Here is a 25,497-nt window from a genome sequence, read left to right as displayed (position 1 = left end):
TTCCCACCAACCATGAACCTTCCCACCAACCATGAACCATTAACACTCTCAGCTATACCTACTCCACTTATTGCAAGAATAAAATAAGAGAGGCATGTACATTGCCCTGAGGTTTTTTCTGGACAAAGAATGGGGCAAAACCATAATAAATACAGTGGTACCCCGGGTTAAAAACTTAATTCGTTCTGCAGGTCTGTTCTTAACCTGAAACTGTTCTTAACCTGAAGCACCACTTTAGCTAATGGGGCCTCCTGCTGCCGCTGCGCTGCCACTGCACAATTTCTGTTCTCATCCTGAAGCAAAGTTCTTAACCCGAGGTACTATTTCTGGGTTAGCGGAGTCTGTAACCTGAAGCGTATGTAACCCGAGGTACCACTGTAGATTGTCTTTATAAAGGGGAGTGGTTGTTGCTTCACCATGGAAGATGTTTTACTTCATTCCTGCTAAAAGTCCTCTTTAAATTTGAAACACCTTTTGTGTGCTTTATGTCAATGCAACAATACTAGACAAAGTCCTGTCTAACATTCTCTTCTCTAAAATATTTGTTAAAATACCCTCCATATATTTAAGCAATGATTCCTATCGCATATTTCTTCCCTTAATCTTCTAAGTAAGGATTATTAAGCATGGAAGGAAGAAAGACTTGCTTTTTGTGAGTGCCCAACTATGGAATGTAGAGAAGTTGCTGACACATATCAAAGAGAATTTGCTAAGTAGGCTAGCTAACCAGCAAAGGCTCAGGAAGATTGCAGAACTCAGCCTGCCATCCAGAGGTTTGCATGAGCTTGAAGGGGTGGCAAAAGTTACGAAATAGGTTTTAACTTGCAAATTAAACACATGTGCCATGGGAGTTTAATATGAAACCTCACAATGCCTTTTTTTTATAGACAAGATTTAAACAATATGCTTAGCTTCACTAGTTTATAAAAAGTGCTCTTAAGAGCTCTCCTTGCATTCTCCTCAGTAGCCAATTTCTTTTTAATTAAATTCCAAAAAATGTATATCATTACCAAACTGGATTTTGTCAGTAAGTAATTGCCCTGCTGAACTGCAAACTTTCTTCTTTTCTCCCATTACAAAATATAGGTAAACACTGATGATAAAATATATTTATGCTGGCTTTTATGGAATGGAATGAATGCAAGTAGGAATCCAAACTGTCTTCCAAAGATGAGCATACTCCTTATGCGGTCTGAAGATGAAGCGTGCACACAACTTTTGAAGAGGAGGAGGAGGAGGAGGAGGAGGAGTTTGGACTTGATATCCTGCCTTTCACTCCCCTTAAGAAGTCTCAAAGCAGCTAACAATCTCCTTTCCCTTCCTCTTCCACAACAAACACTCTGTGAGGTGAGTGGGGCTGAGAGACTTCAGAGAAGTGTGACTGGCCCAAGGTCACTCAGCAGCTGCATGTGGAGGAGCGGGGAAGCGAACCCAGTTCACCAGATTACAAAGTCCACCGCTCTTAAGCACTACACCACACTGGCTCTAATAAGAAATTAGGAATGAGCCACAGACTTTCAAGATCTCTACACTGCCCACTCCCTTCTTTGAGTCACTCTGCCTCCCTTAATCTTGGTTTAGTTCTGGTGGCTGGCATGACACTACCCAGTTTTCTCAAACAGGGACTAAAACCCTTCGCTTCAGACAATCGCTGGAAGGTGAACCATGGCTACCAGTAGTACAAAGATAACACTATACCACAGTTAAGGCTACAAGGATGAAAGGAGTGAAGGAACACACAAGCCCATGATCCATTATAGACGTCCCTTTCATTCTAAAGTAGCTTTAAGTAGCATTGTTTACATTCTGGCAACCTTACATTTCTTGGCAGTATTGTGCCTCTGCTGGGCTCCTGCCATATGTAATTAGCACAGAAAGAGTACTATGGAAAGTATGCATTGTGATAACTATAGAAAGCACATAGAAGACTAGAGTTTTGAGTACCGGTATGTATTTGGTACACTTTCAGTAAAGCTGTCAACTGGTGATGGCAGGAGTACAATCTATATGGGGCTGTGGGGTTTGAGCCCCCCTGTCCAATTTTCACTGAGGGGGGGGCCCTCAATATTCTGCAGCTGGGTGGGCTCCGTCAGGCCCTTCTGCAGCTGCAATTAGGCCCTGTCAGGCCTTTCAGAGGGTGCAGCAGGCCCCATTGGGCTTCCTCCCACTGTGTGACATCACATATGTGCGCCAAGCCTCCCCAAAGTGGGGCAGAACCTGGCACACCTGGATGATGGGCTTATGTGAACAGCTGCCATGCTTTAACTGATATTTGTAATAACAGTAAGAAGTTGTACTGGCGATAGCCAACTCTTCTCCCAGCTCACCTGTGATTACATTTTAAAACAAAATCCAGAGTTTTATTCTGTGATTAATATAGAAATCTGCTGCACAGATTATTTAACCACTGCTAGTTTTAATCGGGACGTGGGTGGTGCTGTGGTCTAAACCACTGAGCCTAGCACTTGCCGATTGGAAGGTCGGCGGCTCAAATCCCCGTGATGGGGTGAGCTCCCATTGCTCGGTCCCAGCTCCTGCCAACCTAGCAGTTTGGAAGCACGTCAAAGTGCAAGTAGATAAATAGGTACCGCTCCGGCAGGAAGGTAAACAGTGTTTCCGTGCACTGCTCTGGTTTCGCCAGAAGCAGCTTAGTCATGCTGGCCACATGATCCGGAAAAACCGTCTGCAGACAAACGTTGGCTACCTTGGCCAGTAAAGCGAGATGAGCGCCGCAACCTCAGAGTCGTTCGCGACTGGACTTAACTGTCAGGGGTCCTTTACCTCCCCCCCCCCCCAGGTTTTAATCAGTCAGGAGCCTTATTTCAGGCATCCAATCTCTCAATGTCTAAAGAAACAGATGATGAGTATACGGCTAAGCCCTGCCCCTTGCTATCTGCTGTCACATTATCTCTACACAGTTTGAAGTCATTCATGAGTCTTAGGTTGAAAGTCTGGAGTGGGGGCGCTATGCGTGGAGGCTGACTGTGTGATTTTGAACCCTGCACAAACAGGATTCTATACTGTGAAGAGAGCCTTCATGAGTAGAAGACCTTCAGCCTGGAATTGTGTAGAGATGGTGCACCTGAGGGGACAAGGCTTAGAAGCTCCTTGCGTGCTTGTTTGTATGTGAGGAGACAATACTCGAAGAGAGCTTACTTCAAGTTGGTACTGAAGACTCTTAATTTTTCAACTGTTTATGTAAATAATTTTTTTTTTCCCTCTTTCAGAAATCCCACCAGTGCATTTGTAAATTATTATCTGAAAAGACAGAAAGCTAGCAAAGAAACACAGAGGAAACAATCAGATATAACAATGGATGTGCAAAAAACATATATAATTTAAGGCCTATCTAAAAAAAAATATAACTATAGGTCCTTTGTGTATGTTTTTGCTTGTTGATCGTGTAGACCCTTCACTGTGGCTATAAAATATATTACCACTGATAATTGTCATTCTAAGCACAAAATGGTGGATATGAAACATTATGAATCTCAAAGAGATTCATGATTCTCTGCCTTCTTTTTAACGGTGTTATCAAAAGTCTCTTGGTGAATCTTAAATCAAAGCAAGGGAACAGAACAGTAAGTTTTTTTTTATTTAAGATATTTTATAGTGGAGGAAAGATTAGTGCCAAATGACACTGCATGTATTCCATAGAAGATGATTAGAGCACAGTGTACATCACTACTTGGAGAGGAAGCCGAAATGTAAATAATGCTTCTACATTATTTAAGCAGAGCTCAGTGAAAGAAAGTATTTTAGAGGACATGGAATTGTGATAATGGTGCAAACTAAACTGAATTAACAATGCAATGAAAAAGGGTTTGGTTTATTATAGTACTTGAAAAATGGCCATTATGGGAAGCAGAATAGGTCACCTTAGCATCAAGTATATTGCAGGGGCTCTTGGGGAAAGCAGTGGCCTGCACATAGAGCCATATTGTGCTTCCCCAACCACCTAAAACATGTTGATCACTGAGACTTGGGTCTGATCTATGCATGGAGAGGGAGAACCTTGAGATGGCACACCCACCTGCATCACTTTCAAATCTGGTGACCCTACCTGAAGTTTAACGTTCACCCGTTAAAAAAAGTACCCTGCTAATAAAACATCCTGCACATTAGGAGAACTAGTCGGGCAGATTGTGATAGCTGTCTATCTGCAGGGAGTTTTTCACTCATGCAAAAAAGAAGAACAGACCAACCATAACTTGAAATGGTGCAGTCCATTCTCCCACCTCCTCAGGTTTTTACCCTCTCATTCTTTCCTCATTCTACCGCATCAACCTCAAGCTTGATCTAAGCATATATAGATCAGCGTGTGAGTAGATATCGAGAACTATGCATATGTAGATCAAGTCTGGTCAGGGACAAGCAGGATATTGTCCTACCAACTCCTGATGGGAAGTTGTTACTCATTTCCACCACCATGCTCCACATTAGTGAACTGACTCCGTGGGCAACTGTCAGGGACCGTGATGAGGAGGGCTGCACAGATGAGGAATGGTGGGAGCCTCCCCCTCCCCCTGCTCCTGATCAGGATCCTGAATCTTCCCAGGAGTAGTGGGACAGTTAGATTTGAAACAGTGGTTCACAGAGGGACATAGTTCAGAAGACAAAAGTTGGGAAGAACTGGGTGGTGAACAGCTAGGAGAAGAAGAACCAGGAGAGAGAGAATTAACAGACTCTGGTTCGCTGGAAAGTGTCCAGCCGATCAGTCCAAGGTCACGGAGATTTGATAAGGTAGCTGCACAGAAGGCACAGTGGTCACGAGATGAGGAAGTGACATGGGTGACTCGGGGGGAAGTGAGTGGAAACCTTAATTGGGAGCACCTTTACTCCAAGAATGGACTCTTTGTTCTTTCTCTGTGATCATTAAAATCTCTTTAAATGGTAAGAGACTATTTCTGCTTTGTTCTGCTTATCCACGGACAAAGGGAGGGAGGAAGCTGCTTCCCCGAAGCCTGACAGCAACATATTAACATGCTTAGTTGACAGGAACAGTCTATGCTATGGCAGGAAACTTCCAAACCCCTGCCTCACTTTTCCCTTTACCATGGCTATCATGAAGTGGCCCATGTCCAACTTTCTCACTACCAGTAGAAGAATCAGTAGCTTCCTCCATGCCTGAGCAACAGCTGAGACAAAGCTGCAGGGGAGGAAAGCTAGGCAGGGATCCTCAAATGCAAGGACAGTACAATACTCAACATATTTAGCTATGGCACACAGGAGGCTCCTTTGCAAATGAAGGGGCATCAATTGATTACTGGGGAAGATGGAGCTGCTGTCTCCATATCCTTTGTCAGGTACATTGGCTCCATCCTAGAATGTAGTGTGGCCATCAGGCAGCAGGGCCAGAACCACCCTCTCCCTGGTATTCATGTGATGCCTCTTTTCACATCACTCAAAAATAAGAATGGGGGAGAAATTAGATTCAGTTCACATTTGAAGGTGAACCTACCTAAATTGACCTTTCTAACACAAGCTGATAACCAAAACATGGCCTTCAAAACTGGCACAAAACTGGCCAAATGACGTAACACAGTTCTCCAAATGCAGTGTGCATATAAATGGATATATCAGTGAAAATAACATGTAAAAATCCCTTATGTTCGATAAAATGAGGCAGCATTGTGTATATGAAGAGAATTCTGCACTAAAATGCTAATGAGTTTTCATGAATTTCACTAGGACTTTTATAAACAAAAAACAAATTTGAAGCTGAAGTAGAAATATGGACATTTCAAGATTGGGGGGAAAATCAGAAACTGAAACTGACATAGTTTTCCCATTCTTACTCAAAGAGACTAGAGTTGCTTGTATTCAAGGAGAGAAGCTCAAATTGGATTTCCAAAGCTTATTCTTTCTTTATTGCCTCAATCCTTATTTCGGGATATTGGCTGGGGTACCACAGTGGCTAACACTGCAAACTGTAATCCAGAAACTGGCTTATTCAAATCTCACCTCAGCCACTAATATCACTGGCTGGCCTTTGTCAAACCTTGTGCATTTGCTTCTTGGGTTACCTGAACACTGACACTCCAATAATTGAATTTGCTCTCAGTACAATAGTCCTGTCTCTCTCAATTATTACTCCTACCTACTGTAACATTCCAGTCGCTCCCATTTCTCCACCCCCCTTTTTTTAATACTTTCAAACCCTACCTATTAGTCCTACACATGGGTCTGAAGCTTTGTGCAAGCCTCTGATCATGAAGTGTTGATGTTCCCTTACTACTGGAAGCCTGAGCATGGCTTTCAGAAAGCCTCAGTATGGCTGCCAGATGTTCCTGGCTGTAATGAATTTCCCTGACTTCAAAGGGTTCTCCATGCTGAGAGAAACAAAGCCCCTGCAAAATGCAATTCCTATCCAGATCATTGCCAGCTGAGCAGTAACCTACCAATGGGTGTTACAGTTGTCCATATCCTGTAGTTATGGGAACTCGATCTGGCACACCTAATGCTCAATGCAATAAAATACACAATTCTGAATTAATGGGCTTGCACACTGTCAGGGAACTGCCATCGGAACGAGAGGAGGAGGAGGGGCTCCACGACGATGCTGGAGAGGGGCCAAGTAGGGAGAGAGGCAGGTCTCCTGTTGGGGAAGAAATTCAGCGCGACACCAGGGATGGAGGGGGGCCAAGCGGAGAGCAGGCTCAGAGACTCTTCACTGGACACCAGCGGAGAGAGCACAGGTCCTCCGATACCCACGCCCACCCTGCGCAGAAGGCTTCCGCGCAGGGAGGCTAGGAGGAGACTGGGGGTCAAACAACTTTTATGTTGGAAAAGGTTGAAGAAACGCCCACTGTCGGATTCTGCCAGCGACTGAGCAGCCCCGAAGTGAGGGGGCTGTCCAGCCAGGAAAGGTTTAACCAGGCCACCTACCCAGGAGTGGCGGCAACTTAGGCACGAGCAACCCCATAACCATTAGACACACATAAGAAGATCAAGTATTGATAAAGATAAAGCATACTTCATAGACATGCTATCACTTCAATTTATGTTCACAGATGAAACACGTTGAAAACTATTCAAAGAAATTGGGATACCAGCAATCTAGCTCTGGTACCATAATTTCCCCTACATCGATCTTTCACTCCGAATACAGTTTCTGAGTTTATCCAGAAAATGAGATCCAATAAAAGTCCAGGGTGTGGGTGTGTGGGTGTGCCACAGTTCAGCGAGACAGACCATGCTTTGCAGAACTGAAGGTCTTAAAATCAATCCCTGTAATCTGGGAGGCAGATTTTGTGGGACTACACCCACAATTGGAATGTAGGAACTGAAGGATATCACTTGTTCCAAAAGAACAGACACAACTAAAAGGGGGGCGGGGAGAGATACGTAAAAAATAAATAAATGTGCACACCTCCCCAGAACTTAGAAAGAGTAAACATGGCAGCTCTGTAAAGAGCACCCGAGAAATGATTTTTTAAAAATCTACTTGTGGTCAGAGTCTGCTACAGCCTGCCAAACCAAAGAAAGGATGTGGATGACGCTTTCATGAAACAACTTACAGATGCTTCATAAAAGCAAGAATTACTAGTAATGGGGTACTACTACAACTACTGTGATATCTGCAGGAAAACAAATGCCACTATGCTTGGAATCACTAATGAATTCCTGTTTCATAATTTTGGGGAGGAGCAGAGCATACAATGCTGCAATTTGTGAGTTTATGAAAAGCTAAAAGGTGAGCCTGGCCAAAGGCGTACCCTGGATTTCAGAATTTCAGTGAGGAGCTGAAAGTGAAAAAGTCTTATTGGCCGCCTCCTCCTCTGCTGCATACCTGCTATGCATCTGGAAAGTGGAAGCAGGGAAAGCAGGGAAAGCAAAGCAAGCAAGCAAGCAAGAAGGAGTCTATGTTACTATACTTCTATATCTGTATACTGAGGTCAGATAGCGAAATGTTTCACTGCTCTTGAGCAAACATATACAAGTCCTCAGGAAGACCTGAAATCTCTAAATATACAAGGAAGAGAAAGTGTAGACGAATGGGTTTTTAAGACTCCTATTAAATATTCTCCTTTTCCTCCACCCCCTTCCTTAATCCTTCTCGAAATACAGTGGTACCTTGGGTTACAGACGCTTCAGGTTACAGACACTTCAGGTTACAGACTCAGCTAACCCAGAAATAGTACCTCGGGTTAAGAACTTTGCTTCAGGATGAGAACAGAAATCGTGTGGCAGCGGCGCAGCGGCAGCAGGAGGCCTCATTAGCTAAAGTGGTGCTTCAGGTTAAGAACAGTTTCAGGACCTCCAGAACTAATTAAGTTCTTAACCAGAGGTACCACTATACAGTTTTACCAAGTACTACAAGTGGATTAGTCAACTGCAGGCAACAACAACAAAAAGACAAACCACCCTCCTTCCATATAAATTAGTATTATCAGGACTGAGGTTTAGCCTTGCTTGTGAATACTTGGGCTCTTTTAAGGAAGACGCTTACAAGAAAGATGTCTCAGAATCGATAATATAGAGCTTATCAGAGCATCACTGTAACAAGAAAGGGAAAGCACCAATGTGGAAAACAAGAAAGTGCACAACTATCACCTCAGCTCTGAAGGGAATTTTCCAGGACAACCCAGGACTAGAAAATGTAATAACAGTCCTGCCATGTTTAAGATCAAAGACTCAATGCTGCAGATTAAATTATAGACATGGTAATGGTAAACTAAAAAGGCTTGGCTACCTGCCCTGAAAAAGTGGTATGTAGGCACCCTGTGTTATGAAATGCTGTTGTCAATATTGGGTGGTGGCCCTGAGGACAGTCCTTTCCATATAGCCACGATTCATCTTCAAATTAACACCGACTAGCTGCACTTGCCCTGGCTTTTGGATACAACAGATATAGGAAAACACTGCATGCATTTCTCAGTTTTTAACAATAATAATAAGTAATTGTTTATACCCCACCTATCGGGCTGGGTTTCCCCAGCCACTCTGGGCAGCTTCCAGCAGAATATTAAAATACAATAGTCTATTAAACATTAAAAGCTTCCCTAAACAGGGCTGCCTTCAGATGTCTTTTAAAAGTCTGGTAGTTGTTTTTCTCTTTGACATCTGGTGGGAGGGTGTTCCACAGGGCGGGCGCCACTACCGAGAAGGCCCTCTGCCTGGTTCCCTGTAACTTGGCTTCTCGCAGCGAGGGAACCACCAGAAGGCCCTCGGCACTGGACCTCAGTGTCCGGGCAGAATGATGGGGGTGGCGACGCTCCTTCAGGTATACTGGACCGAGGCCGTTTAGGGTTTTAAAGGTCAGCACCAACACTTTGAATTGTGCTCTTCTCATCTTCTCTTAGCAAAACCGGGGCTGATATCTTATTTATGAAATTGGGGGTTTAAAAACAAAATAATGTGGGAGTAGAAATTATATTAAGGAAAACATTCAGCAAATTTATTCTAGTTTAACAAAATACAATTGTCTCCAAGGATTGCCTAAATACAATTAAGAGTGTTGAGGTCAAGAGGGGGGAAAGAAGTTTATCATTTTCAAATTCCTGCCCCCCAGGCAAACCTTGTTTTCTTTATGACATAATGCTTTTTTAGCCCAGCAAATGTTATGATCTGAATTCTTTGGGAAGAAAGTGTGTTTTATTCTAAGCACTAATTTAGAGATAACTCTCTGTGACTCTACTGTTCCTCAAAATCAAAGGCACAAATTGGACCACCAAATGCTTCCACCATCTCCAAGCAGATGCTTGGTGTAGATGCATGCAACTTTTCCAACAGAACACCTGCTTGAGAGCAGCTGGCAGGAAGATGGGTTGCACTGACTTCACACTGAGAGATGGAAGGGAGAGACTGTTGTTTTCAAAAACATCCCAAATGAAAATGCGAACACCATCCACAGCACTCAACTCTAATACTCTGTACCCTAAGTAGCTTAGTTTTATACATAATATTCCATTGATGCATTCAAGCATGTCCTCCCAATGCCACATTACTGCCAAAAGGAATATTTTATCATATCATACATAGAATCCTGAAGGATCTTAACAGGAAAACGCTTTCAAAAGAATTCAAGCACTGGCTTATAAATTGGCAGTGACAGTAGACTTGCTTTGGGGGACTTGCTTGGCGAAAATTATTCCTGCTAGAAATTCCCAGCAAATAAGCATTGTTGCGGTTCAGTCTTAGGTCTACATCTCAGTTCAGTTCAGGCACTGGACATTGCGCTGGAGGCCTTGCGGTGTGGGTGCTGAGCGCCCACAACAAAATTTTTGTGGGAGCTCGGGCCTCCCCAATGCTGCCTCTACGTTGCCCTCTTGGTGAACAGGAGACACTGCTGGTCTCCTCCCACCTTTGTTCCCCATGTAGATCTATATTCGCCCCTTGTTCCTGATGCAGATCTTCACTCATCTGTTCTTCCCCGGTGGAGGGTTGTTTTTTGCCAATTTGTGTATTGCCTCAGGTGCCAAAATGTCTTGCGCTGGCCCTGCCTGCATGCATAGGCTTCTTATCAGACATCCACACCAAATGCATGGCTGTCAGGAGGGCAGATCAGGGCTGGGGAACCTCAAAGGAAGGGCAAGCAGAGTGGCCCCACTGCCCTTTAATCAAGCGAAGCTTAATAAAATGGATGAAAGGGATCATGCCTCTTACATTATATCTCCCCTCCACACACACACAAGAGCTAAAGTTTAGAATGACTGGGCTGTCAAAGACAGGCTGACATTTAGGGTGTGGGTTTTCTACAGCTACAGAGACTTCTCAATCTTATTAAGCATTCCAAAGATCAAACTGACCTCAGCAGATATAGCCTTTAAATAACACACATCCACTCGCCCATTCTCTCAACTGCCTTGAGCTGTTATGTCTGTAAGGCTAGTTAACATCCCTCTGGCTCAGCAAAGTTTCTGTTTATGAATGTTCAGTATGGGAGTCTACCAGACAAAGCAGCCAGATGCAGAAAGAAGATAAATGTGAAATGTTAAGTTAAGAGGACAAAGTTATCAAATAAACCACCATTATAAAAAGAGATAAAGATTCACATGAGGGAAGAGTAACAAATTATTTTTAGGGATAGCCACAGAACCTGTGTGTGAGAGAGAGGGAGAGAGGGGGGGAGGGAGGGAGCAATCCTACAAATTGCAAGAGATCACACAGAGTGATCACAAAAGTCACTTGGCAGCCCACCTACTCCTTATCTTTGGAAAGCAACAGGAGAGAAAGTAAATTGGCAGCAAAAACAACCCCAGTCACTATTCTAGACAGGTTGGACATCCTGCCAGCCTAGCTGACTCCAGAGGTACTGAAGTTTAAAGAACATCCAGTTTTCTCTGCACAGAGAAAAATTACAAATCCCTTAATCTTACCAGGAAATGGAACTTCTACGCATCATTTCAACTTTCTATTGTGGCATCTGAGTAGTGGAACTTCACTTTCTCATACACTTCAGGTGGGCTGCTAAAATCTTTTTATTTTGCCAACTTTTAAAATGTGCATTAAAGTTCTGCCTTCCTGTTTTTATGTTGGACTATCCTGTCCTGTCCTTGTTTTTATTATATAAAGTTGACTTCAGTATGCTGGGCAGGTTTTTATTGGGCTTTATGTTTCTTTGGAATTATTTTGTAAGCTGCTTGGAGAACAAAAGGTATATTTTTAAATAAATGAATAGGTTACCCTACCTGCCTGCCCTATTACTCTCAGCTATGCCCCTTGCAGAGGTAAAATGTGAGTAAGGAAGCAAAAGGGAAAGGAAGGGGGTCAAATTTGCAAGCCATTTTTGAGGATCAATCCTGACTTCTTAGGGCCGAACTAGACCTTATGGAACCATTTTCGTATGTTTAAACTGGAAACTGTTTTCCAGTTTCTGTTTTCCAGTTACTCTTACCGAGTAAGAGTAAGTAATGAATGTCTGGTTTTAAAAGCAGGGGAGATGCTTGAGGAAGATGTGTAGATCTCTCACACACATGGCTTATCTCTCTGAAGCTTCTCTCTCCAAGTGCTTTTATCCTCAGTCAAACCCTGATAGTGGAAGTGACTTTGGCTGTGGAAAAAAACATTTTGAGAGATAGGATGCAGGGAGTAAGCCACAGGAGGCAAAGTGGTTCTATATATTTCTAATCCATGCTCTCCCTTTGCTTTAAAAATTGGATCCACCAGTAGGGCTAGGAAATACCTGGTTTTCAACATATATCACCAGTGATATATCACCAGTTCAACATCGTGATATACCGATATACAGTGGTACCTCAGAAGTCGAACAGAATCCGTTCTGGAAGCCCATTCGACTTCCAAAACATTCAGAAACCAAGGCGCAGCTTCTGATTGGTTGCAGGAAGCTCCTGCAGCTAATTGGAAGCCACGGAGGATGTTTGGGTTCCAAAGAACGTTTGCAAACAAGAACACTCACTTCCAGGTTTGCGGAGCTTGGGAGTCAAAATGTTCAACTCACAAGGCGTTCGGGATCCAAGGTACGACTGTATCAAGATGTCTGAAATAAGAACGGAGCTATGTAGAAACACTGGCTGGCTTCACGGTTTCCCCCACATTGTGATTTCTGCATAGCGCGCGCACACACACACACACACACACACACACATCATGATTCATTATATATTGCCAGGTCAAATATAATGAAAACATGATGCTATGGACTAGAGCATAGTGCTTATAATGACAAGGTTACAAGTTTGATCCCCGTATGGGACAGCTGTATATTCCTGCACTGCAGAGTTCTGAAACCCAGCCCTAACACACATCATGATTCACAATATATTGCCAGGTCAAAAATTATGAGATCTGTATCATGATATGGACTTCAAGCCAGTTTGGGGCAATATATCGCCCAGACCTACCCACCAGTCATTTCTTCCTATATAATTGAGGCAATCTCCTACTGAAATACTATGAAACTGCTACAGTGACCTCTAGCTTAGCCATCTGTCAAACCAGAGCAGAGTTAGCCAATACTGTGCCTCCCATATGCTATTGACAACTCATACCATCCCTGAGCATTGGCCACGTTGGCTGGATCTGATGCAGTCTACAATAGATTGCCTCTATGCCAAGTGGACGAGAGTTGGAGTCCAACAACATCTGGAGAGTATCTCATTGACTAACCCTGAGCTAGAGAGTGGTGGGTGTTGAAAACACATGTACAGATATAATAACTTGCTAACTGTTGAATGTCTGATAGCTTCTTCGGATTTTGCAAGAGTCATCTTTTAATGTTGTGCCTCCAGAGTCTGTATATTTTCCAAGTCTCTTCTCTTTTGTTGATTTTCTCTCTGCGAGACACTAACATCTCCAGAGGAATCTTTATTATTTCCTTTCTTCCTAATGTAGATACAAGCCACTAGTGGAAAGCAATATCAATAAGCTGCATTATTTAAAGCTACGGTTTTATTTAAACTACCTCCTGAAACATTCCACTAGGGTGGATCTCACTCAGCCCTTGAAATGGCGATGCTTTAAAGAAAATTATATGGTGCTTAGAAATGTAAAGGCCCAAAAACACAGGAGAAGAAAGCCCGGGGGGGGGGAGAGTCCCCCAAGGCTTAATAGGAAAACCTTAGAACAGGAGGGGAGGGAGAAAGGAATATTTCATTAAATGTGTTCCTTTTCAATATGCTCAGTGGAATTATTTTGTGATACAGGGACGTTCAGCTATCAGCCTGATTCATCAAGGGTCAAGACCAAATTCTCCTCTCTCCACCCCACGTCCATTTGCAAGCGGTGGAAACGAAGGTGCAATTAAATGGTTGAAGGGAGTGATTACCATGTGCTGTGACTTCTTTTCACCCACTTTCCCCAAAAAAACCTTCCTGACATTGGATGCAGCAACAGTAAAACTCCTCTAGAGCATGGGTAGGCAAACTAAGGCCCAGGGCCCGGATCCAGCCCAATTGTCTTCTAAATCCAGCCCACGGACAGTCTGGGAATCAGCGTGTTTTTACATGAGTAGGATGTGTCCTTTTATTTAAAATGCATCTCTGGGTTATTTGTCAGGCATAGGAATTCATTCATTATTATTTTTTTCAAAATACAGTGGACGCTCTGGTTGTGAATGTGATCAGTGTGGGAGGCACGTTCACAACCCGCAGTGCCACATCTACGCACGTGCGGGTTGTGATTCGGTGCTTCTGTGCATGCGCAAAGCGTGATTTAGTGCTTCTGCGCAAGCACGAGCACCAAAACCCAGAAGTAACCCGTACTTCCGGGTTCGGCATGGTGCGCAACCCGAAAACGCACAACCTGAAGCATCTGTAACCCGAAGTATGACTGTACAGTCCAGCCCCCCACAAGGTCTGAGGGACAGTGGACCGGCCCCCTGCTGAAAAAGTTTGCTGACCCCTGGCTCTAGAAGCTACCAGCCAGCAATGCCCCTGGAATGAGACTGTGGCGTCACTCTAGCAACATTTGTGAGGGAAGGAATGGCAGCTGCTGAAAGGTGCCCCATTGCAGCACCAAACTGCTCTCCATTTCTGGGTACCCCTTTCATCCGTCCTTCACTCAAAAGTCAGGATGAAAGTTCAAGTAACTTTCACAAGAGTGTCAACAGACTCTTTATAAGTCTAAATAGCATTACCTCCCTTCGTTTTCATCACAATCACTGTTTTTCTTGCGTTTTGCCTTTCATAAAGGTAATATTTAAGTATCCCTTAGGGTGCAACACCAAGTGTGCTTGTAACCACTGAATGACTAAAAACTAAAAAGATGAATAATTCTGCATAAATATGCCCACTATTTTGTGTTATTACCTATAAGATATTTCATGTTCTCCCAGATTGTTACTGGAGATGGAGATTGTTATTCAGTCATGCATTTTTCTCCCACCACCTTCTATGGAAGTTTCAAGGTTATTAGACAATTTTATATCCTCAACCATGTTTCTCGGTGACATTGTGCTGTGGGTAGAAGTCAGCATTTTTTAACTTGCAATGCTGTTTAACCTGCACAGGTTGTAGAATTATGGACAATAGCAGTTTAGATTTCAAGCAAAGTGTCACTATTTTGCCTTACTTCCCCACTGATGGTATACTATGTGCAAGGAGCATGCAAAATGTGGCACCTTCCCTGCCATCTGAAATGACAGAGTCCATTATTTTACCACCTAACTTTGCATGATGTATAGATTGGCTCTCAGGGTTTCTTCCCCATTATTTAGGCAGCGCAAAGGTCATTCTAACACGCTGCAGTGCTGATGTATTTGATCAATAAGCACAGGCAGCATATTGTGGTATTTAATATTTTTTTTAAAAAGTGGTGTGACCCCAATGTTTATCTGAAATTAAGCACTGCTTCAGAATCTTTAAAGCGTTAGGTAATTATCCTTGACATTATCACACACTTCAGCTTCAGTGGAAAACATTCCACTCATTGTCACATAATTAACAGGACACTATGAGAATAGATGGCATTTTGGAGGAGCAAATCATCAATGGCAAACAAGTTTAAAAAATAACCCAGCAAGACAATATCTACAAAAATACAATGCCAACGTGCCAGAGACCATGCAAAAAGAACAAATGAGCAGCTGGGTAATATCTGTCCTTCCTTGTCCCGTGGGACCTGCCCACCACACACAACGGGGCAAACATGCCACCCAAACCACTCACATCCTGAGAACACAGTGCTGTCCACACTATAGATTCAGAATCAATATGATTCTTGACATTGGGACTGAAGGTCATGGTAACCTGGGCTGTCTGCTGTTTAGATACTTTGTCATCCTAAAATCTCTGCCTGTTGCAAGCAATTAAAAGTTGTGCACCTATTTTAACCCACTGCTCAGTATGTGTAGTTTTGGTTCTCACATCACAATGATGCCCTTTCACCACCCCACACCATGCTGAAGGCACAATAAGTCTGGTAGTTGCTCGTTCTATTCAGTTTCTAGATTTGTGTTGTTTTTCAGGTATATTCTCTGACTTCAATTTGCTGGGGAAAGTCTGACTATGTGAACAAAACCTTTCTGAAAGTCAAAGGTAAATTAAAACAAATTCTAAACCTGCTGTTTTTAAACCAACCTTTTAGAATTCTAGGGACCTCCTGATATTTGCACAACAGGGTATCATTGCAAAGTGGATTGTCTGAAGCCAGCAGAAGTTGAATAAGTAAACTAACAACAGTCTACGTGAAATAAATTGAGGAACACCTGATCTGGAAATACAAATAAAATGTGCTTCTAGGATGAATGACAGATAAAAAACAAAGCTGTGTCCCTCTGAACCTTCACATCATCCACAGTAATATTGTGATTTATTAGCAGGGTTGGCACATTGCAATCACATACCGCAACCATACAGCAGAAGCAGCTAGTGCTGCCAATTAACTACAATTACTGTATGGCACAGAGAGATAAGAGTATTAGTATCAAAATGAGCTTTTAAGAAGTGCTTCGTCTACTCTTTGTACAACAGGTACCACTGGATGCATTGCAGAATTAAAATATTAATGCTGAAGTTTGTAACTTTTTTCTTCATGAGCTTCCTTGTGCTTAAAGTTATAAGCAGAAGAAGACAACAATGGGCACCATCTCCTAAACTAAGGTAAAGGTAAAGGGACCCCTGACGTGGCCGACTCTGGGGTTGCGGCACTCATCTCACTTTATTGGCCGAGGGAGCCGGCCTACAGCTTCCAGGTCATGTGGCCAGCATGACTAAGCCGCTTCTGGCAAACCAGAGCAGCACACGGAAACACCATTTACCTTCCCGCCGGAGTGGTACCTATTTATCTACTTGCACTTTGACGTGCTTTCAAACTGCTAGGTTGGCAGGAGCTGGGACTGAACAACGGGAGCTCACCCCGTCGCAGGGATTCGAACCGCCGACCTTCTGATCGGCAAGCCCTAGGCTCTGTGGTTTAACCCACAGCGCCACCCGCGTCCCGATCTCCTAAACTATGCAGGTGTAAAACAGATTATCGAATCAGAGAACTGCAGAGTTGGAAGGGACCCTTACCATCATCTAGTCCAACCCCCTGCAATGCAGGAATATGCAATTGTCCCAGACAGGGACCAAACCTGCAGCTGGTGTTATCAGCACAACACTCTAAGTTGGATCCTCCTAAAAGAGGGTCCATGTTGCGTGTGGCCCTGGGACTTTCCCCAACTGGCTTGGAGGCGGGTGATGCCATGATCATGCCACTGGCCTTTAGCCAATCGGCGATTTGGCAGGGGCTGGGGGTTGGGGGGTACTTAATCAGCAGCGTGACGTGGGGACCTCCTCTTGCTTCGTGCTGCCAAACACCCGTCTACCCACTTGTTAGTTATGTCATGTCTAGCCTTGCTTTGGACTTTGGTTGGTTGCCTGTTTTGGAACGGGGGCCTGGTAGGAATTTTTCCCAAATGTGGCAGATTGGCAGTGGCCACTTAGTTTTTGCCTACCTCTTAGCAACCGTCACAACTTTGTAAGGTTTGGTGGTTAGGCATTGGTTTTAGGGAGATGTGGGGAGGGGAGGTGCGGCCATCACCTGCCCCTCCATTTGATAGGGTATTCTGTTAAAGGAATCCAGGGTCTGGATCCTGTCCGATGCCCAGGGAAGGGCTAGGGCCGTGCCAGAACACCGGGAACCCCAGGGATGTAATTGATGGAGCTCCCTCTGCTGGTAGTTTACCCTTGTAGGCTCCCTGCTGGGTGAGCAGGAGCCAGTATAGTCATTAGATACCAATGCCTAAGCCAATACCAGTCACACTTGTGTATTCAATAAAGTTGTGGCCTAAATTTGCCCATTAACCTTTAAACTAAAATTCTGCCTCCACTGTGTCTTATTTCCTTGGGGTGTTTTTCAGGACGCGCAACCTACTAAGCTATCCAGGAAGCACTGCTGTTGGCTTGACCTCCTTCACTGCCTCTGCTCCTTTAACTACGCGGCAGCTAAAAAAGCCAATGCAATTCTGGGCTGCATCAATAGGAGTATAGCATCTAGATCAAGGGAAGTAATAGTGCCACTGTATTCTGCTCTGGTCAGACCTCACCTGGAGTACTGTGTCCAGTTCTGGGCACCACAGTTCAAGAAGGATACTGACAAACTGGAACGTGTCCAGAGGAGGGCAACCAAAATGGTCAAAGGCCTGGAAACAATGCCTTATGAGTAACAGCTAAGGGAGCTGGGCATGTTTAGCCTGGAGAAGAGGAGGTTAAGGGGTGATATGATAGCCATGTTCAAATATATAAAAGGATGTCACATAGAGGAGGGAGAAAGGTTGTTTTCTGCTGCTCCAGAGAAGCGGACACGGAGCAATGGATCCAAACTACAAGAAAGAAGATTCCACCTAAACATTAGGAAGAACTTCCTGACAGCAAGAGCTGTTTGACAGTGGAATTTGCTGCCAAGGAGTGTGGTGGAGTCTCCTTCTTTGGAGGTCTTTAAGCAGAGGCTTGACAACCATATGTCAGGAGTGCTCTGATGGTGTTTCCTGCTTGGCAGGGGGTTGGACTCGATGGCCCTTGTGGTCTCTTCCAACTCTATGATTCTATGATTCTATGATTCTATGATATAGACATTATGAGTCCTTTTCCATTAACTTAATTGACAGTTCATTTTAATCATCTAAGACTTTGGCAGATTTTTTTTTTTAAAAAAAAACAACCAACAACAACAAGGTATTGTTGCTTGGATGTTACAGAAAATATACTTTCCACCAAATCTGCCCCAAAACAACCATCAAGGATTGTTTTTAATTTGAAAACTAGTATTTTATATTCAGAACAAGCCACCATTCCCAGTCACAAAAATGCTTATTCATTTCTAAATATAGTGTTTTTTTACCAGGTTGGAGGTGCCAGAGAGGCCAAGGCGTGTGAAAAAACACACACAAAAATAACAAAACTCAGATTCATCGAGCAGAAGGGAAGTAAACATTTCATGTGTGCTAGAGGATACGATGGTTCATTATTGGTGCTTTGGGACTTATTGAGCTCCTGTTGTCTTCTGCAGTGCCTCATAGGTGAATTTTATTCCTGACATGTTATGGATGCATTATATTCTAGCTAAAGTAAAGTCCAGAAATACCTTATACCACTGATACCTTAGCTATTGTAGGTGCTCTGTTCTGTTCTTTATCTAACTTCAAAATATCCTTTCAAATGAGAAGAACACTGTTCTTAATGCAAGCACAACATATATGGCAATGCAATGTTTGCTGTTTGATTTGCGATCCATTTTCTAAAAATCTGCATTTTCTTTCCCAAGACTGCAGCTGTGCTTCTCCATGAATTTTAGATAATGGGCGATATCCAGCTGTGACAGCCCACTTAAACAACAGCCATTCTACTAGCAGGCACTCTTGTTCTTAGTGTGGCACAACGCCCACATCTAATGGGTGTCTTGTACCTGAAATATACCAGTATACTGTGCAACTTCTTGATCAGGAATAGCGAGTGTGGATTATGCATGCTTCAACTACCGTCATCTGTAACCATTGACCATGCAGTCTGGGATGGACAGAGTTGTACTCCAGACGTGAAAGGTACCATGTTGACTACCTCTGTCCTAGCACAACTGCTCCTATAATTATTATTATACTAGGTGTTTGTTTGTCATGTTTGTTACTACAGTGGTACCTCGGTTTAAGAACAGCCCTGTTTATGAACTATACGGTTTAAGAACTCCACAAAACTGGAAGTAGTATCCCGGTTTGCAAACTTTACCTCGGTCTAAGAATGAAATCCGAAAGGTGGAAGGGCACCGGTGGCGGGAAGGCTCATTAGGGAAAGCGTGCCTCGGTTTAAGAACAGTTTCGGTTTAAGAACAGACTACAGGAATGGATCAAGTTCATAAACCGAGGTACCACTGTACTTGAATAAAGTCAACTTCCAATGGTAGATTTGATCTCACTGTACAACTCCTAGATTTCTTCCATGTATTGTTGCAGCCACTTTCAACTCCATCAGCATTCAAAACAGTCTAGCCCCACTGATAACTGAAAGTCATAAATATATTGCTGGGGGTGGGGAATAGTTATCTAAAATCCACTCTAGTTCCCCTTTGGCAAGACAGTTGGAGAAATGATGGTAGTCACATCAGTAGTAGCCTTAAATAAGAGTGCATAAGACTGGAGTGGCTGGGTTTATTTTTATACATTTAGCTTTAGTAGTTAACAACTAACTATGAAATGGAGAAAGGGGTCAGTGCTCCACGCAATTCACAAGACCTATGAAGATGACCATGAGAAGTAATCACTCTTAATGCACCTTCAGCACAACCTTCAAAATTATACAAATGTTTCTGTTGTTAAGGGAAATTTCTTTAAGGAAACCTGAGAGCTACTAAATCCCGTGTATCCCATTGATTAACAAATGCATATATAAGCATTATTCCCTACCTTGATGCACTAATTTGTTGGGGCTAAATACATACAAGGAACTGCTAATCCTGAAGTATAACAAGGTAAATGTAACTTTATTAAGTGTAAAACAAATGCTTTATTTGCTCATTACAAATGAACTTTAAAGGGGTTTTGCCTGATCAAAATGTACTTCCCTACCAAAAATGAGACACTTTGACAAATAACAAAACATTCAATCATGTAGCATCTTTTGTATCAAATTGTATCGTTTTGTTTATATCAAACTGTATCAACTTGATTATATCAAACTGTAGCAATTGGATTGTATCAAATTATATCAAACAGTAATTGTAAACACAATGTTCAAACAAAATAGAATACAACTGAGTTATAACCGATGTGCATACAGTGGTACCTCGGGTTAAGAACTTAATTCATTCTGCAGGTCCGTTCTTAACCTGAAACTGTTCTTAACCTGAGGTACCACTTTAGCTAATGGGGCCTCCCGCTGCCGCCACTGCGAGATTTCTGTTCTCACCCTGAAGCAAAGTTCTTAACCCAAGGTACTATTTCTGGGTTAGCAGAGTCTGTAACCTGAAGCATCTGTAACCTGAAGCGTCTGTAACCCGAGGTACCACTGTACTTTAGTAGACAGCAGTTTGCCAGGACCACCAGCCAGCCCTCGAGTTATGAAGGGTACAAATTGTGTACCTGTGATCAGTCAATGAAGGCAAACAGAGAGATCCTGGTCACTCTGGAAAATGCAGGGGTGATAGAGAAAAAGTCAGCCCACAGTGGACTAAATAAAACAACACCTGATAGCCACAACCCAATGAAACGATTGGGCCATGCTGCTTGCCAATGGCAATACGATGTGCAGCACTATATTCATGCAGAACCAGCTACCACCTCTACTTTCTTCTTTAAAATAGAGCATTATGTCACAGCCCTCAAGACAGGGAATGACCCTCTTCCCCCCCAAATCTCTTGTCTGGCTGATAACGAAAGGTTTTTCTTCAATGGCCTCAGTGCCTGGCTGCTGCTAGCTAGAGCATACCCCCCCCCCCCGTGCTTGGATGAGGGCTACAAATAGATTAGGTAGGTGGAATGTCACCAACAAAAGAAATACATCTTAAACAAAAATCTACTGACTGCTTCTTTAATACAGTAGTACCTCGGGTTACATACGCTTCAGGTTACATATGCTTCAGGTTACAGACTCCGCTTACCCAGAAATAATACCTTGGGTTAAGAACTCTGCTTCAGGATGAGAACAGAAATTGCGCTGCAGCAATGCGGCTCCATTAGCTAAAGTGGTGCTTCAGGTTAAAAACAGTTTCAGGTTAAGAACGGACCTCTGGAACGAATTAAGTACATAACCAGAGGTACCACTGTACCTGGTACTATCTGGGTGCCTGTCTACTGTCTCAGGGCCCCTGTTTCAGTCTGTGGAAGACTCTGATTCAAACAATGCAACAGGCACCCCGATTCAAGGGAGAGCTCTCAGCACCCCCTTCTACACTGCCTTGGCTTGAGGGTGTGGTAATCCTATTGTCTTCAACGTCTGAGGATGAGCCTCCTGAAGCATCTGTTGCTCCACACCACAGATGAGCATGCAATTGCAAAATATGCCGCAGGCCCTTTAAAGATGGCTTACTGCTCAAGTCTCCAATGGCTGATACATCTTCCCTATCTGGCCAGCAGGGTCCACAGGGAGCTGCCCTAGGTCCTGATCTGCTTTGATGTGTACTGGAAGAGGCCCAGGAATTATTACCACTTTTGCTGCAGGCCCCAAGCCCCAGCAGAGCAGAGCAGGGTGCTTACCCACTGTCTCTCTGTTCAGCTTGCAAACGTGGAAATAAAACGGGTGTTATAAAAAAAGGTTGATACCATCACCAGGCTTCGCCTTTCACAGAGAAGTTGCAAAAGCATCAGACAGGTCATTGTTAAAACACTTCTAATTATTAAAAGCCTGCTGAAACATATGTATGTTAAATACCAGTTTTCTCCATTGTGCAAACTAAAGACACATCAGCTACTCCTACGATTTGCTAACTTCTTGGTTATTTCAGTATAGTGCACTCACTGGAACGACTGCTAGAAACAGAGCTCTGTACTCAAAGGAAGTTTCCTCCAGTTATGAGATGCGTGTGACACAAGCAACAGTGGCTGCTTGTCTCATTTGTGAACTTCTCAGAGGCAATGTGCTACCTTTGTTGGGAAAAGTAGGGTGAGCTACAGGGACCGTTTCTTCATGACAGCAAGGCAATATTGCTCTCTTTAAGGGCATTGCATTGAGACAAAAGTTTCAAATTTCTATTAGAGCAACAGAAGGGGGGAAAACGATAAAAGACAAAGAGATTGTTATGAATATAGATGTTTTCCCATCCTTCTCCAGTTTTAACATTTAGGCAGAGGAAAGCTTAATGAATGTCAAAACTTTCAAGACTGCAATTAACCTTCTTTGTTCTGACCGACTTTCATCCCTTGCATGAAAATGAGTTTTACATTGACTTTTGTATGTTCATTTATCACTAGATCGAGCTGGAGTGACATTAGGAAATATATGCTATTGACTGAGTTGAAGAAATGTCACAGAAGCTTAATTCTTCAATGTTTTAACTTTGCCCCTCTTCTACAACTCTGGAACCCAGAGCTCAAGGTTTGTTTAAGGTTGCCATATCTTCAAAAGTGAAAATCAGGACAGAGTTGTGGGGTTTTTTGGGGGGGGCGGACTAAAGTTGTTGCTTTTTTAGTAAAAGCTACAAGAATTATTGAGTTTGGGAACTTTTAAAAAAAGGCATTTTTGGCACGATTTAACCCCCATTGCCTGTTTTCCAGGACATTTGCCCGATTTCCAAGGGCAAATTCCAGGCCATGTCCTAGAAAATCAGGACATATGGCAGCCCTAGGTTTGTTACTTCAGCACTTCTCAAATGAGAAACTAATGCTGATGCCCCATCCCCCCACAAGTCCTGTGTCTTATGGAATTAAGTCACATGCGGTGCTTTTGTCTGTATATGCACAGAAGGTTGACTTTGCAAAACTATCCCTGTGTTCATCACCAGCAGTGGTGTCGGTTTTGTTCTCAAGACACTGAGCACATTGGCTGAGCCAGCAGAAGATGGTCACTGTGGGACAACAAAAAGCAAATATCTTTTTCTCTAATTCTCAAACCACTCATCATACCCTTTTGTATCTTCAGAATTCAAGAAACCTTTTTTTACTTCACATTTCACTTTCAAATGTGCTCATTTGTTATTATTTTTGACAGTAGCCTTTAGGCTACAATCATAAACACACTTACTAGAAAGATTCGCCGAATTTAGAGGTTATTATTCATCAGTAAGCTTGCATAGGATTGCTACTGTATGTGCAACATAAAAAAGGCAGATTGAGGAGGTGCGCGCACACAGACACACCCCACTTCTTTCCCTGTAAGACAATAAAGGATTTTAAAAATGCATTCTAGTCAACAGAGCATAATGCCAGTTCTTCCAACACCACTATACCATCAAAAAGGGGACCGGCAAAGGGCAAGCTACACATGTCAATACTGCAACCCTGCATGTGAAGTTTTACCGAACTTAAAGGGGCAAGCGGCTACAGATCCGCAGCCTGAATCATATCAGATCACCCCCGATCGTCAGACACATGCATGAGGCAAACAGTTTGCACCAAAAAGAGCGAATACTTCCTGTACTCGGAAGCATCTTCCTGCCTTCGGATCTCTTTCCATAAGCATTGCGTGCTACACCAGTTTCCTTTTCTAACCCCTCCAAAGCCTCGTTCCCAAGCAGATCCCTCCCCGGCGGGGGGTGGGAAGCAAGGGAGAATCCACCTGATTGGCACTTGCTGACACTCACTCTATCCCCGGATCGCAGCCTGCGGCACAAGTATTTTATATATATATATATATTAAAAAACCGACAACTGCAGCCTTAGATAATTACTACCTACCCCGCAGACCTCTCTTATAAACAAACGGGCAGAGAAAGCCGCCGCGCGTTTCGCAAGCGGCCGGGCAGAGGCGCAGCTCCACCCGAGCAAAGCGCGATCCACAAAGCGCTTAAGCAGAGTACCCAAAAAAAGTCGGTGGCGGGACCGAGCTCAGCCTCCAAGCACACGGTCACCCCGGTTACACCCGAAGGCGGTTGGGGGGAGCGGCTCACACTGAAGTCCCACTGGGGATCGCAACCTTTAGGATCGCAACCATTACACAGGAGCGGAGATCTTGCCGCCAGCTGGCTCGCAACCCGCTGCAGAGATGGAGGAACCGGGTAACAACTCGAATACAATATCGGGGCGGGAGGGGGACAGGTAAGCCCCGCCCCGCATAACCGATCACGTGACTCGGTGCGCGATTCTGATGGCAATGCCCATCAACTTGGGATGGGGGGTGGGGTTCAAGTATTTTCTATGGGGGGGACGGGACTGGGACCCTAGGAGTTGGAGAGCGGAGCCAAAGCGCAACGGGAACTTTTTGGTTTCCGCCGGCCCAAGAAGGCGACGCCTTCCCTACCCCCATCCCCACTCCCCCCACCCGCTGTATCCTCGCGACAGAAGAAATGCTGCAAAAGCCAGCGGGGAAGTGTGCGGGGGGGGTGGAGAAGGTGGCGGCTGGAGAAGTTCCACAGCCCAGCGGGACTCCGCTGAGAGCCGAGGGAAGGGGCGCTTTCTCTCGGCTCTCTCCAACTCGCCCTTCCCAAAAGTTTCGGGGGAGACGGGGAGGGGGCTGGCGGTGTGAGGGAGGGGAAGAAAAACGCCGCCGCCGCCGCCTGGTCTTCCCGCCAAGCGCCTTCTCCTCCTCAGCCAGCGTCGCCGAGAGGCCCCCGCGCGGCGTTCCACAGGCTTCCCTCTCCGCCAAGGGGAAGCCAGCCGCTGCCGGGCAGCTGCTCTCGTCTCCAAGCAAAAGCAAAGTCGAAGGAGAACCCACCCCCTCCGCAGCTCGTCGTCGTCGTCGCCGTCCTCTCGCGGATAAAAAGGAATCCCAGCGCGTCCTCTCAAGTTCGCCTCTCCATCCGCACAAACTCCGCAGAGTTCCGGCGAGTTCTCCTCCCCTCAGGAGCCGCTGCTCCTGGCTGGCTCTTTCTTTCTCTGGAGGGAGCGCGGCGGAGGCTCGACGCCACGAAACTTCGCCCGAAAGAGAGAGAGAGATGGAGACGGGGAGAGGGGAGCGCAGCCGGCGAAGTGGAGGAGGCGCACGCGCGGCGGCGCGGCAGGGGAAAGCGCCTCAGCGAGTCGCCTCAGCGGCA

At 44.3% G+C, this 25,497-nt stretch overlaps 1 protein-coding gene across 10 annotated transcripts in view; it reads right to left on the bottom strand.

The window, feature by feature from the left end:
- Window positions 1–25,286, bottom strand: part of GULP1 (GULP PTB domain containing engulfment adaptor 1) — a 170,670-nt gene extending 145,384 nt beyond the window's left edge. For all 10 annotated transcript variants that reach the window (XM_053360094.1, XM_053360079.1, XM_053360117.1 and 7 more), the window contains exon 1: window positions 25,179–25,286. The gene's annotated coding sequence lies outside the window, so the exon portion shown is untranslated. The remainder of the gene's footprint in view (window positions 1–25,178) is intronic.
- Window positions 25,287–25,497: the final 211 nt, after the last annotated feature.

Source organism: Podarcis raffonei, chromosome 1 (genome assembly GCF_027172205.1).
Source record: "Podarcis raffonei isolate rPodRaf1 chromosome 1, rPodRaf1.pri, whole genome shotgun sequence".
NCBI classification, from domain to species: Eukaryota; Metazoa; Chordata; class Lepidosauria; order Squamata; family Lacertidae; genus Podarcis; species Podarcis raffonei.
Note: the sequence above shows the minus strand (reverse complement) of the source record. Positions and strands in the feature narration are given on the sequence as shown.